Source organism: Bactrocera tryoni, chromosome 4 (assembly GCF_016617805.1).
Source record: "Bactrocera tryoni isolate S06 chromosome 4, CSIRO_BtryS06_freeze2, whole genome shotgun sequence".
NCBI lineage: Eukaryota > Metazoa > Arthropoda > Insecta > Diptera > Tephritidae > Bactrocera > Bactrocera tryoni.
Window position 1 is genome coordinate 12,578,424 of NC_052502.1, and position 13,794 is coordinate 12,592,217.

At 39.3% G+C, this 13,794-nt stretch overlaps 1 long non-coding RNA gene across 1 annotated transcript; it reads right to left on the bottom strand.

Annotated features, from left to right (window-relative positions):
* Positions 1 to 9,656: 9,656 nt before the first annotated feature.
* On the bottom strand, positions 9,657 to 10,535 carry LOC120775986. The gene is made up of 3 exons (XR_005705370.1): positions 10,441 to 10,535; positions 10,265 to 10,360; positions 9,657 to 10,209 (listed from the first exon to the last, which is right to left on the bottom strand). It is a non-coding gene; the product is annotated as an uncharacterized LOC120775986 (long non-coding RNA).
* Positions 10,536 to 13,794: the final 3,259 nt, after the last annotated feature.

Sequence of the window (13,794 nt, forward strand, 5' to 3'; positions counted from 1 at the left end):
AAACGAAACCATTGGTTTTCGGAAAAGGCAAAAGAACAGCTGGTAGATGAGGAGTGCCGTGTTGCAGCGGAGAGAAATAACAGTCTGCCTACCTCGCAACGTTACAATTGACCACAACACGAGCAGGATGGGATAGATACCGCGAGATGAAGGGAAAAACGAGACGCATTTGAAGACAAGAAGAGACAGAGGTCGATATGCGTGACTACGAATGGCTCGGCAAGTTGGCCGACAGGGGTTATGCTCGCAAATTCTACGAAAATATGCGGTGACTAAGAGAAGGTTTCAAGACCGGAGCATACTTTTGTAGAACTTCTAGGGGTGACCTAGTGACTGATGCACAGAGCACACTAAAATTATGGGGGAAACACTTAAAAGCGAAAGCATAACACCAGGAGATAGCGAACCCAATGCTCTAATCGAGGACGATAGAGCAGACGTTCCATTGCCTGACCATGAAGTAGTTCGAATAGCAATTATCCGTAGGAAGAACGAAGAATCAGTGGGGCCGATGGATTGCTGGCCGAGCTTTTTAAACACGGCGCCGAAGAACTGATAAGGAGCATGCATCAACTTCTTTGCAGAATATGATCGGACGAAAGTATGCCCAACGATTGAAATTTAAGTGTGCTCTGTCCAATCCAAAATATGCGCAAATTACCGTGGGATAAGCCTCTTCAAAATCGCATATAAGGTTCTATCGAGCGTATTGTGTGAAAGATTAAGCGGGTCTGGTAGTGAATGAGGGAAAGATGAAATATCTCCTGTCATCAAGCAAACAGTTGTATATCTTGGAACCACTATTAATACTAACAACAATGTCAGCCTCGAAATCCAACGCGTAATAGCTCTTGCCAACAGGTGCTACTTCGGACTGATTAGCAGATTAATGTTCCTTTGCACTTTGGCAGTGAATTTAGTATTCGATGGAACGATTAGCTGTACGAGTTATACGATGACATTGATATAGTTCAGCGAATTAAGAGACGGCAACTACGTTGGCTAGGTCATGTTGTCCGAATGGATGAAAACACTCCAGCTCTGAAAGCATTCGACGCAGTAGAAAGAGGAAGACAATTACTTCGTTGGAAAGACCAAATGGTGAAGGATCTGGCTATACTTGGAATCTCCAATTGGCGCCAAACAGCTGGAAGAAAAAACGATTGGCGTGCTGTTGCAAACTCGGCTATAACCGATAATGGTTTCTACGCCGCTAAAGAAAAAGAAGATGGATCAAAAGACCCTCATTTATCGATGAAGTCTTTTGGTCCTATTAAAAATCTATGGATTCCAGCCGATTTGCCCGGTTTCCCGAAAATATGAAATCTAAAATTTATAAACTCAATCTAGCGAAAGCTGGACAGTCGAGAAGTACTAAAAGTGTCGGCATACTCGTACTTCTATTTAAACTTAGCCTTTCTCCCGACGATTTTGACAATAAGCATCCGTATAGGTTTTAGCTTCAATACTGAAAACAAGTAGTTTAACAGGGTGTGAATGGTGTTAAATTTTAATCGAAATTTGGCTTTCATAAAATTTGGGGATGTATTGAAACTGTGATTTTTGAATATATGTACATAAGTAAAAGGTGAATTTTATTATTGGACTCTTTCCTTTTTGAATCCACCTAAATATGTCATTTGGTGTATATTTAGTCGTTAGTATTTGTAAGTAGCTTACATAAATGAATTTGGCATTTGCTCATCTGTCCTACTTACGCGTGGAGTGTCGCACGAAATGTTAAACCCGTAAGTTTGATACACCAGTTTATTTACTTATCATAGCTTGTTATAGAATTTCAGCATGTCAAGGATTTTTCTATTCCGCAGACAATCGCCGCTGCCACACACTTTCGAAATCGTCGCTGTCGTGTGATAATATCATAAATAAGTTTGGTGAAAATTTTCAGCTATTTCGCGACAGTTCACCCGCAATGGGGCACGCTTCGTAGCGCCGAGTGGCTTGTATGCGTGTGAAATGCATTCAATGGGTGGCACTCGCCTGCGTGGCGCACAATGTGGTGCAGAAAAGGGAGGCACAAAGGGAAGTAAAACATGATAAATGTGAAACGAACTTTGACACCACTTGGGAAATAAATAAAAACAACAATTAAACACAGTGGGTGATTTTTCGTTTCATTTATTGATGTTTTGATTAATTAAGCAAGTTTTTCTGAGGACTTTTAGCAAATATTTTCTAATGCTAGCCCTTAGCTTGGGTTACTAACAAAGAAAATATGACTCAGATTTGTCAACACAAGATAGCAAGATGCTCTGAAAATATTGGGAAGAACTATAAATTTGGAGAATCTTATGAGGAAGTACAGAATTAGGAAATAGTTTTTATATCTTCTGAGAGTGCACATCCAAAGTGGATTTTCTGACCTCCCCGAGAAAAGGAGGCATTTTTAAACTTTCTCTGAAAGTGCTCATCCCTTGAAATTTAAAAAAAAAAACGGAAAATTGTCCGACTCGAGTTGTCGCACTTATGTCTCTTGCCTGAACATAATGATTGATACCAAAAAGAAATGGCCGATATTGTGTGACAAAAGAGTCCACGTCTGAACGCAGTCAAAAAAAACAGTTTTACATTTTCTCAGAAAGTGTCGCTCTCTTTCTTGCGTATCTCAGAGAGACTTAAAATGTTATCATATACCTGCTTGCAATCAAAAATAGATACAAAGTTCCAGTATAGTGCTCCAAATGGAATTTCATGCGTTACTTCGGTTTCGAAAAGAAATTTATTAGATTAAAATAATCTCGAAAATTACCTGAGTCAAGTTATATATTTCTAATATCAAATTTTAACCAATTGTTTAAGTTCTTCGCAGCTCGAACAGACAGGAAACTTTTAGAAATAAAAACAAGAAAGCTTTCGCAAAGGTATTTTTCTTAGTCGCGAGGTTTAGACTTATTCAAACTATAAGACTCTGGACTGCCACATTCTTGTATATTCTACATCTCTTTTTGCTTAATTTTTCCACCGTGCACCAACAACGTCAATGAGCAACACCGAAAAAAAATATAAACACTTGTAAAAATACCGTTAAAGTGGCAAATGTGACAGAGGGTTAGCAAGTTAAAGAGGCGTGTGAGAACCCAATTGAATTTTCGTCACATCTGCATAAAACCACACTTCATGACTTACAAATGATGTACATATATACGTTATGACAAATAAGTGCCAGAAAAATAATTAAATTCTCCAGTTAAATAACAGTTCAAAAAAAGTATTTTGCTAAGTTGATAGGACTGTCCTTAATTACTATGCCAACTATGAGCGCGATCTCTTAACAAGTTTGCCTAAAGCAGCTGCTTAAGCTCTCAGTCCACCTCAGCAGTGCGTTGCGATTTTTACAATGAATAAAAATATCGAAAAAAGAGCTTGTCTCAAATTTTGTATTTCCAACTAAATTTCGTGTACAGAATCGTTGCGAATGTTGGAAAAGGGTTACGGTGATTCAGTTTTATCAAAAACATAAGTATACGAGTGATACAACGCCTTCAAAGACGGTTGAGAGATCGTTTGAAGACATGCCTCGTTCTGGACGACCTTGGACCTCTTCAACTGATGAAACTACTAAAAAAGTGAAAGATATGGTGATTGATAATCGTCAGGCAAGCGTTGGAGAGATGGAAAGAGAGCTCCACATCTCTCACGAATGATTTTGGTGAATACACGGTGCGTTCCAAAGTAAACAGGACTTAAAAAAAAACATAACAAATGGTTTTTTCGGCAAAATCAATTTATTTTAACGAGTGTTTTGACGCGTTGGCCGGTATGGCCGCCAGAATGCCGGTGCAAGCCTTTTGAATGGCCTCTACGTCTGCATAATGTTTTCCTTACATGGACAAATGCATTTTTCCGAAAAGGAAGAAGTCGCACGGTGCCATATCAAGTGAATACGGGGAGTGGTTAATGGTTAAAATGTGATTTTTGGTCAAATATTCGGTCACAAGCGTTGCCGGATTCCGAGCAATTTCTGTTCGTCAGTCAATTTGTGTGGAACAAACCGTGCACACACCTTTCGTAAGCGCAAATGTTCGGTCAAAATGCGATAAATCGATGTTTTGGAGATGTTCAATTCCATTTACATGAATTTCTATGATGATTTCGGCTGATTTTTGATGAATTCACGCATAGTTTCGTTGGAATTTCCGGTGATCACGGATTTTGATTGGCCCACATGTTGATCACCATTTATGTCCTCACGACCACTTTGAAAACGTTGAATCCACTCGTGCTCTCTGCTACGGGATAGTTAATAATCGCCATAAACTTGTTTCATCAATTGAAATGTTTCAGTAAAAGTTTTACCAATTTTAAACAAAATTTAATGTTGGCTCTTTGTTCGAAGCTCATTTTCGCACCGATAACACAAACATACTGGCACTTAGAACGCAATAACTTCACTTCAAATGGATGAAATGTCATGAAATTCTCACTGGACAATCGATAAAGATAGCAGATTCTAACGCACCAGTCGACATATAGATGGCGCCATCAGGGGCCTGTCTACTTTGGAACACACCTTGTATTTTTGGTATGAAAGGCTTTCTTGCTCGACTCGTCCCGTAAAGCTGAATTTTTTCAAAAGGAATACCGCAACAGGTCTCTTTGGACATGCTTGATCGTGCGAATTCCGATCCCACATTCATGGAAAGTATTGTAACTGTCGATGAGACATGGGTTTATGCGTTTGACATGCAAGCAAGTCAATAATCATCGAGGAAAAAACGAACCCAAACCAAAAAACAACTTTGTTTGACACATCATGAATTTGTTCGGGAAGGACAGATGTCAATAAAGATTTCTATCTGGCCATATTGAGGCGTTTATGTGAAAGATAAAACAAAATTCGCTGATGGAGCTGAAAGTCATCGCAAAAAGTGTTTATGAAAAGAGTTTCGAGAACTGGAAAATTCGTTATTTACAATTTCCGGGTACTTTTTTGTCACAATGTATGTCCAACTGTTTCAATGTGCTTGCGATGTATGAACAAGTTGCAAGTGTTGCTGCTGCGTGCGTGCAACATTGCACCAACACAATGGCAATGGTGGTACGCCACGGCGCTAACAACTGCTATAACGGCAATACAACCGCGCTATTCAGCACCACAAAGTGATGAAAATGCAAACGCATACACACACACATACTCACACGATTTATGTGTATCCTTGCGCCTGCAAGCACACACACACAAACGCATGAATGTATCGTTTTTAAGATGTATCAGCACATAAGTGCGTAGTACATCATACATTGCTCATTATATACACACATACATATATACACATATACACAAACATACATATATCCACACGAAAGCAAAAGAAAAAAGCGTGCGGGTTGCGGCAGCATTCATTTGTGTGCTACATATATGTACATATGTATGTGCGTTTGCTTCTCATATTGCCTCCTGACCTATTTTCCCAGCCACGCCAGCCGACGAGCTATGCAGCTGTCAGCTCTTCAGCTCGACGCCCACGCAATCAAATGCATCCCTGGGAATGTGCAACACATTGCTTGCAACGCGCACGGTTTGTCTGTTGCCCGCCTCCCCCCTTTACCCGCGACGCAGTTTCCGAGCCATTGTTGCCGCGTTGTTGTTTGCGCGTTCGTTATAACGGTCGGTCGGTCGGTGGGTTTGCGATATCGCCTTTCGCTTCGCATAATTTTGCGTCAATTCCGCTTGGCGGCAGCGCCTTCGGCAATTTTATTTTACAGTTTATTGCAACTACAATAAACATATGTATGTACATATGTATATGTCGGCTTCATAGTGGTTATTATTTTAGTGTTATTTTACATTCATTATTGTGGTAGATTTCATGGTGTGGCTTGGCAAATCTAAGCGCATTTGAAAGAGGTTTTCATTTTCTGGTGTCGTTAGTTACTGTGACGGCAAAGGCTAAATTTTACTTTTGCATAAAATTTAAATCACGGTAAACTCGTAAGGTTGCTGATTTCCGCTAAGCGCCTCGTGTCTTTTGTGGATTTATTCAGTTATACTGATTTCGTAGGAATAACTTGGCAGCTGTTTGGTTTATCAAGGTTTTGATCTTTTAACTGAGACTTGTTCACCTCATTTCTAATGGAACTATCTTATGTTTTGTACTTGGTTTTATTTTTCCTACCTCAAATGATCATTATATTACGTTTAGGTAACTTGTTTGCCTAAAATGGTTATATCCTGAACAGGCTATATTTAGTTGACCATGATGCTTGGAACACCCATAAGAAAATGCTATACCGGAGAACCTATCAAATATGTATATATGTTAGGGTGATTCAAAAAAAAATTTTTTTTTTCGTTTGGTACTCGGAAAAATAGGTTCCAAGATACGTCTAAGAAAGCCTCTCCAAGCATGAGTTCTTAATTGTAACGGGAAGGTCCTCCTGCATACAGTTTTCTATTTTTTCGTATTATCAGATAGAAAAATTTATATCTCGCTTCCAACTATTTGAAAAAATATTTTTTTCCTTAGATTTTGTAGGAAATTTACTGCTCTATAAAAATGGTCTCAAACGATTTTTCGATTAAGTTATGCGTTTACGAGATATTCATCGTCAAACATCAATCCATATTAAGTTGGATCAAAAAAAAAATTTTTTTTTTCGTTTAGTACTCTGAAAAATAGGTTCCTAGACACCTCTAAGAAAGCCTCTCTAAAAACCTATGAGTTTCATCATTCATAATGATTTTTTTCATTGAGTTATAAAATTCATAAGAAATAAAAAATTTCCCAAAAATAATCAACCGTTAATATCTTTTAAACGGTTGGGTTTATGAAAAAATCGTGGAGACCTTTTTTTAGAGAATTCAATTTCCTACAAAATCTAATCTAATCTTTTCTATCTGATAATAAGAAAAAATAGAAAACTGTATGTAGGAGGACCTTTCCGTTACAATTAAGAACTCATGCTTGGAAAGGCTTTCTTAGAGGTGTCTAGGAACCTATTTTTCCGAGTACAAAACGAAAAAAAAAATGTTTTTTGAATCACCCTAATATACAGATGTATGTAAATGATCGAGATATAAACTCAAAATTTCGCAAAGATTCTTTTCACCCTAAGAAGTTGCTCATTTGTTGGAACCTCCCATATTGGACTACTATTATATATATCTGTCATACAAACTGATCTATCAAAATTTCTTGTATGGGAAAACTGTTATTTTGGCAAGGTAGCTCATGAAGCAACACTACAATCTTATTCAGATCGTAGCACTATAGCATATAGCTACAATTTAAACTAACTCATAAAAGTATATATTAAAATCTTATTATATCATGTTATGTTATAAGAAAAGCATCTGTGTAGGGTATTTTAGAGGATTGTAAAGGCAAGTCAGTGGATACTGCCCTGCATACTATCGTGTTATGGCTTGAGAAAGCCAATAGGCTTAATTAATTCGCTGTTGGGATCTTCCTTGATACTGTGGCAGCTTTCAATAACGTCCTAACGGAAGCAGACGTAACTGCACTGGACGTTCTTGGGGTTGAAACAAACCTCAAACACCTCATTTTCAGTTTTATGTGCGACAGAGTGATTGGAACGGAATGTGAGTAGGGGAACCCCATAAAGTGAAGTTCCCTGTCCTTTTCTATGGATCTTGGTTGCTAATGACCTGCTTAAAAAACTTTGGGAGCGTGGAGGCCGGGGATTTCCTATGCAGACGAGCACTTATGATCAAGAGAAACTTCCTAAGCACGGTGTACGACTTGACGCAGGGTTATCTCAGCGTCGTAACAAATTGGGTAGTCGGAAGTGGTCTCGCCATCAACCCAAATAAAACCGAGATGGGTTTATTCACTAGAATAAATGGGAGACATCCGTAAACAATCAGCGGAAACAGCGAAATATCTAAGGCTAATCCTAAATAAGAAGCTTTCATGGAAGCCGAATATCGAAGAAAGAACAAAAAAGGCATCGATTGCCTTATACTGCTGCAGAAAAGCCATTGGAAAAAGGTGGGGACTCTCTATAGCGTCTTTATGTGGTGGAGGGCTGTAGAAAAGACCACACTTGAAAAGGAACTCGAGAGCGTTAAACGGTCGGCGCTCATTAGCTTGTCGTCTAAGGTCCGCTCCAACCATGGCACTTAACGCCATCCTTAGACATTGTCGTAAGGTTTATGGCTATGAAAGTCGCCAACACACTCAGAGAGTCTGGGTACCTAAACGAACACGTGTCGGAACACTCCGAAATAATCAATCACTTTGACTTCATACCGGATCATTTGGATCATGGAGTCGCTACACCGAATTCTGGCAGCTCCTTCTCTACCCATATGGCGCCGAGTGAGTTGTGGGCGGTGAGAAGCCGTTGGAGGAGAGGGACAGTGAGCTTCTTTACGGATGGGTCAAAGCTTGGGGGAACATTGGTGCAGGGGTTTACTGTCAGGAACTCTCTATCAACTCCAGCTTCAGACTTCCTGACTATTGCAGTGTCTTTCAGGGCGAAGTTGCAGCCATTAACGTAGCTGTAGATTTACTGCTCCGGAGTGCAGCCTCCTTCAGAGAAATGACCTTCCACTAAGATAGCAGAGCGGCCATACAAGACTTGAACTCATTAAAAGTGCGTTTAGAGCAGGTCAAAGAGTGCCTAACCTCGCTGTCAGTAGCATCGAGTGTCTTTGTGATAAGTCTGGTATGGATGCCAGGCCACTGCAGGAAACTGTAAAGTTGATGAGCTGGCAAGAAAAGGCACCTTAGAACTACTATCGGTAGAATGGCGACAAGTAGGTACTCCCGTATACTACTCTCTCTTACTACTCTTATGCTCTACTTCTAGATAGCTGGGCTTCGATCGCAATAGACATAGTGATCTCTTTGCCCTCAGTAAGGCTGGCTTTTCCCTAGTTGTTGGGCTTTTTACAGGCTATTGTCCCATTAGCGTCCATGCGGTAAACGCGGGTATTCTACCAGACGCCATCTGAAGAAGTTGTATGAAAGAAGATGAGGTGGAAACAGCTCAAAACTTCCTTCTTGAATGCCCCGCGCTTGGGAGGTCAAGACTTAAACACTTAAATAGCTTTACCATGAGAGAGTTATGGATTTGATTTTTTGCCATAGAAATTTTTCAATATTAAAAATAATAATTACTGTTTTGGGATTTACTTGTCATCATAAATAAAAAATAAATTCAGTAAAACAACTTGTTCGAGAGCTAAACAACCGTTAGTTTTTAATCAGCTGTCAAATTTGTTCCAGGCTGCTTTGGTCACTGCAAGAAGTTTTATAAATTGAATTCCCCTAAACGTTCTAGAGTTAATTCTATCGTTTCCTGCTGTGCTGAGGAATTTTCATTTTCCCATTTAAGTGCCTCCATTTTCCCATTCTATTTCATTTCTATTTTGTATATGCATAATTTTATTTCATTCTATTTTTTGATTTTCTTCCAGAACACATTTATAGCAAATCGTGGTATGACTACTTATTTCCACTTAAATCTACACAATCTCAATTTTATTGTCTCTGTTATGAGGGGCCGCCGCGGCCTCAATGTCATTTAGTTGATGCGTAACATTTCAATATTCGTTCGCACATAGCCAACGCAACGAACGCAGATGACGGAAGTACGAATAGGCTGGAATGAAAAATAATAAACATAAAGCTTAGCCTTATACGATATCTATGTTTATAGCCGTGTGCGAGTGCGCTGCTCATAGGCGTTGCTGTAGAATATTGCCAACGTTGGCAAACAACAACGACGTAAGTCAGCGCCATTTGACGTATCTAAATTCGTCTGACGTCACAACATTGAGGAAAATTCAGCGGCAACAAAAACAAACCATTCGTTACCCTTCGTACAAGGACTCTACCGAGCAACAACAATAACAATAACAATAACGGCAACGGTATGAACACGAAGCAGCCAAACCAAACAGTCGCGGAAGGCCACACAGATTGCGGAATGAGTGTCGTGATGATGCGCATGAAATATTTTGGAGCTATTTGACGTCATCATGCTTCGCAGATTATGTAAAAGCTTTAGTTCCGGCTAACAAGCGCAAAGGATAACTGAGAGAAAGAGCGGAGAGCGTATACTGGTGTGAGAGTAGTGCTGAGTAGTAGTAGCACGAGTCAATGTTAACCAGAGAGAGTGTGCGTTATTTAGAGACTGGGAGAGTGATGAAGTAAAAATATGTATATATAATTTTTTAGAGAGAATGAGAGGAATTTGATTGGTAGTAAACAGTGTTACCTGCAAACAAATATTGTTAGCTAAAATTTCCATTACAATCAGGTTTCATACTGACATGGTTTTGTTGTGTGAAAAATACTTTGATGTTGTTAATGTTCACAGTTGTTGTAGTGAGGCTTATTACTTCGGAAAATCTTCTTTAGGTGGGAAACTGTGGATAGTTTGAGAAGAATAAAGTGATACAATCTTATTAAAAAAACAAAGAGGTTCGGGGAACCAGAATATATCCACCTGTCATTTCCAACGGAGTGGAGGTCTTCCTCATCCTCTGCTTTCCCAAGCGGTTAGTGCGTCAAATATTTTCAGAGCTGGATAGTTTTCATTACTTCGGGCGACATGGCCTAGCCAGCGTAGCTGCTGTCTCTTAATGCGCTGAACTATGTTAATATCATCGTATAACTTGTAGAACTCATTGTCCCATCGAACGCAATATTGCCAATACGCAAAGGACCATACATCTTTTGCACAACCTTTCTCTCAAAAACTCTTAACGTCGACTCATCATTTGTTGTCATCCTTCATGTCGTAAAACAGGGCGGGGATTAGATTTTGGTCTTTGTTTGCTGAGAGAGGACTTTACTTCTCATTTGAGTACTCAGTCTGAAGTAGCATTTGATGGCAAGAGTAATTCTGAGGAGGGTTTCGAGGCTAACGTTGTTGTTGGTGTTAATGCTGGTTCCGAGATAGACGAAATTATCTACGACTTCGAAGTTATGACTGTCAACAGTGACGTGGGAGTCAAGTCGCGAGTGCGACGACTGTTTGTTTGATGACAGAAGATAATTTGTCCTGTCCTCGTTCACTACCAGACCCATTTGTCTCGCTTCCTTATCTATTCTGGAGAATGCAGAACTAATGGCGGATGTTGAGTTCAATTAAAGGTTGAGGCCTATGAAATCAATATCATGCCAGCAGCTGTGCACTCTTATAAAAGTGGTACCTTATCTATTCAGAACTGCAGGTCGAATTATTTTCTCCAAGAGTAGATTGAAAAGGTCGCACGAAAGGGAGTCGCTTTGTCTGTATCTTTGTTTGATATCGAACGGCTCGGAGAGGCCTTTACTGATCCTGATGGAGCTTTTGGTGTTGTTCAACGACAGTTTTCACAGCCGTATTAGTGTTGCGGGGATACTAAATTCAGACATAGCGGGATGAAAGCGGCTTCTTTTCGTGCCGTCAAAAGCAGCTTTGAAATCGACGAAGAGGTAGTGGGCGCCGGTACACTTTTCACTGGTCTTTTTCAATATTTGACGCATGGTGAATATCTGGTCAGTTGTTGACTTTCTAGTACTGAAGCCGCACTGATAAGGTCAAATCAGTTTGTTGACGGTGAGCTTTCATTCTTCACATAATACCCTCGATGGAACCTTATATGCGATGTTAAAGAGGCTTATCTCACGGTAATAGGCATAGGCTGTGGGGTCTCCTTTTATATGGATTGGGCATAGCACACTTAAATTTTAATCGTCGGGCATGCTTTCGTCCGACCATAATCTACAAAGAAGCTGATGCATGCTCCTTATCAGTTCTTTGTCACCGTGTTTGAATGGCTCGGTCGGCAATCCATCGGCTCCAAGGTAACCCCGGTAAAATTCTTTCCAAATGGCAACTCTTTTAACAATATATATTTTTAATAAGCGCTGACTCGTTCAGGCTTTCGAAATCAGCTGCGTTCACATATCCTACAAATGTATACCCCCTACGCCAAGCTGTCTAAACAAGTTTCAACATTCAAAGCATACTTTTAGAGCTACGCTGATTTGATCAAAACGAAAGGAAACGAAAGGAGCAAAACCTGAAATATGAAAAATAAATGATACAAATTTGAAAAGGTTGAAAAAAGAACTTTGGTAAAACAAACAAAAATCGGCAGCAGAGCAGCAGGATGAGCAATCTGGCTGCCAGGCTGGCTGGCAGCCATGTGTCTTAAAGCTGCATAAATAAAATTGAGTGTAGGCAGGGAATTTGATTTGGTAAGCTTTTCGCTTGAGGGCAAAATAAATATTATGTAAAAACCGGTGGCAGGGATGAGACTATTAGAGGCCTCAGGCTGTAAACAGCATATACAATTTCAACGTGGCAATCGCCAAGCCAGCAAAAATAGCATGCAGCACGAAGCATATTTAGATATAAATCTAGGTATGTGTGAGGGTATGAGCTTTAAGGCATTGTAAGCGTGTAGCATAGAAAAATATTATTTCTATTTATGTATGTACATACATATATATACGTACACATATTTTTTCATAGCTGAAATATTGTTTTCTGTTTTCGCTGCTTTATGTTGACTCTTTTTGCTTTTTTTTTGCCTCCCTCTTTGCTTTTTTTTGCTATTTGCTTTGCTTTTATTATAATTTTTACTTCTTTTTTGCTTTGTTATCTAACTTTTACTTTAGCTACTCTCGCAAATCTGTTATTGACATTTGATATGCTGGCGGTCTCAATAGAGTAAAGTCATCTTAATTGCTTGCTTAAGTTTTATACCGTTATATATGACTGGAATAAATAATTAAAGTAATAAAACGGTAAATGGGAGCATGACATGCAAAGCACATACATAAATAAACAAATAGTTTACCGTTAAAGCAAAGGAGATGGATTGACTGCTGTAGGAGCGCTGGGTAGCTGCAAAAGAAACGGTTAATGACACGAAATATCAGCTTGCTAACCGGATATTAGAAAATAAAACTCAATATTTTATGAAGAAGCTTATGAAGACGTGTGCGCCAGATATACATATGTATTGAGCTGGAAAACTATGCACAAACATACATATGTTTATTACATACATATGAAAAAACTAGAAACTAAAAGGCATATGAGGGAATTGAATGACTTAAGCTTGCTGAAGTTCTAGTTTGTGGCACATTTTAGTACTGTTATTGGACAGAACTTGTCAAATTCGTACCGGATTGCTAAAAAAGAGAATTTTCACGGAAATTAATATAACTTTAATATTAGTAATTATCGCCTTAAAAAAGGTTGCTGAGCTCACGCTTAATTCAATTTTCCATACACTAGTTAAAAATCTCGGCAGGGCCTTCAGTGCCTTCAGCGCATGACTTTCAATGGCTTCAATAGACTTATGATGCCCTTCTCGAAGCAGATTTTTCATTTCCTAAAAAAGATACTACTCACAGAGAGTCAAACCTGGCACACTACTATGGGCAAAAAGTTAGAAAGACTTTGTTCATAACTTTAAAATTCTTAATTAATTCTTCAAAACCTATGTTGTTTCCCTCAAAATAATCCCCATTGGCCTCAATACACTTGTGCCAACGTTTTTTCCAATCCCTGAAACAGTTGTGCATGGCAATTCAAGTGTAAAAATTTCAACTGACTTCAAACGGTTTCCTTGGAGCGGTCCTTTGAGTGTGCTGAATAGCCAGAAGTCACACGAACCCAAATCAGGCGAATACCATGGTTGCGGCACGGTACTGGTTAAAAATTAGATGAAAAACTCACGAAGAATCAATGCAGTATGCGACGCTGCATTATCGTGGTGCAAAACCAAGAGTTGTCGACCCATAATTCCGGCCTCTTTTTACAAATAACTTCGCGCCAACTACGCATAATACACAAAGA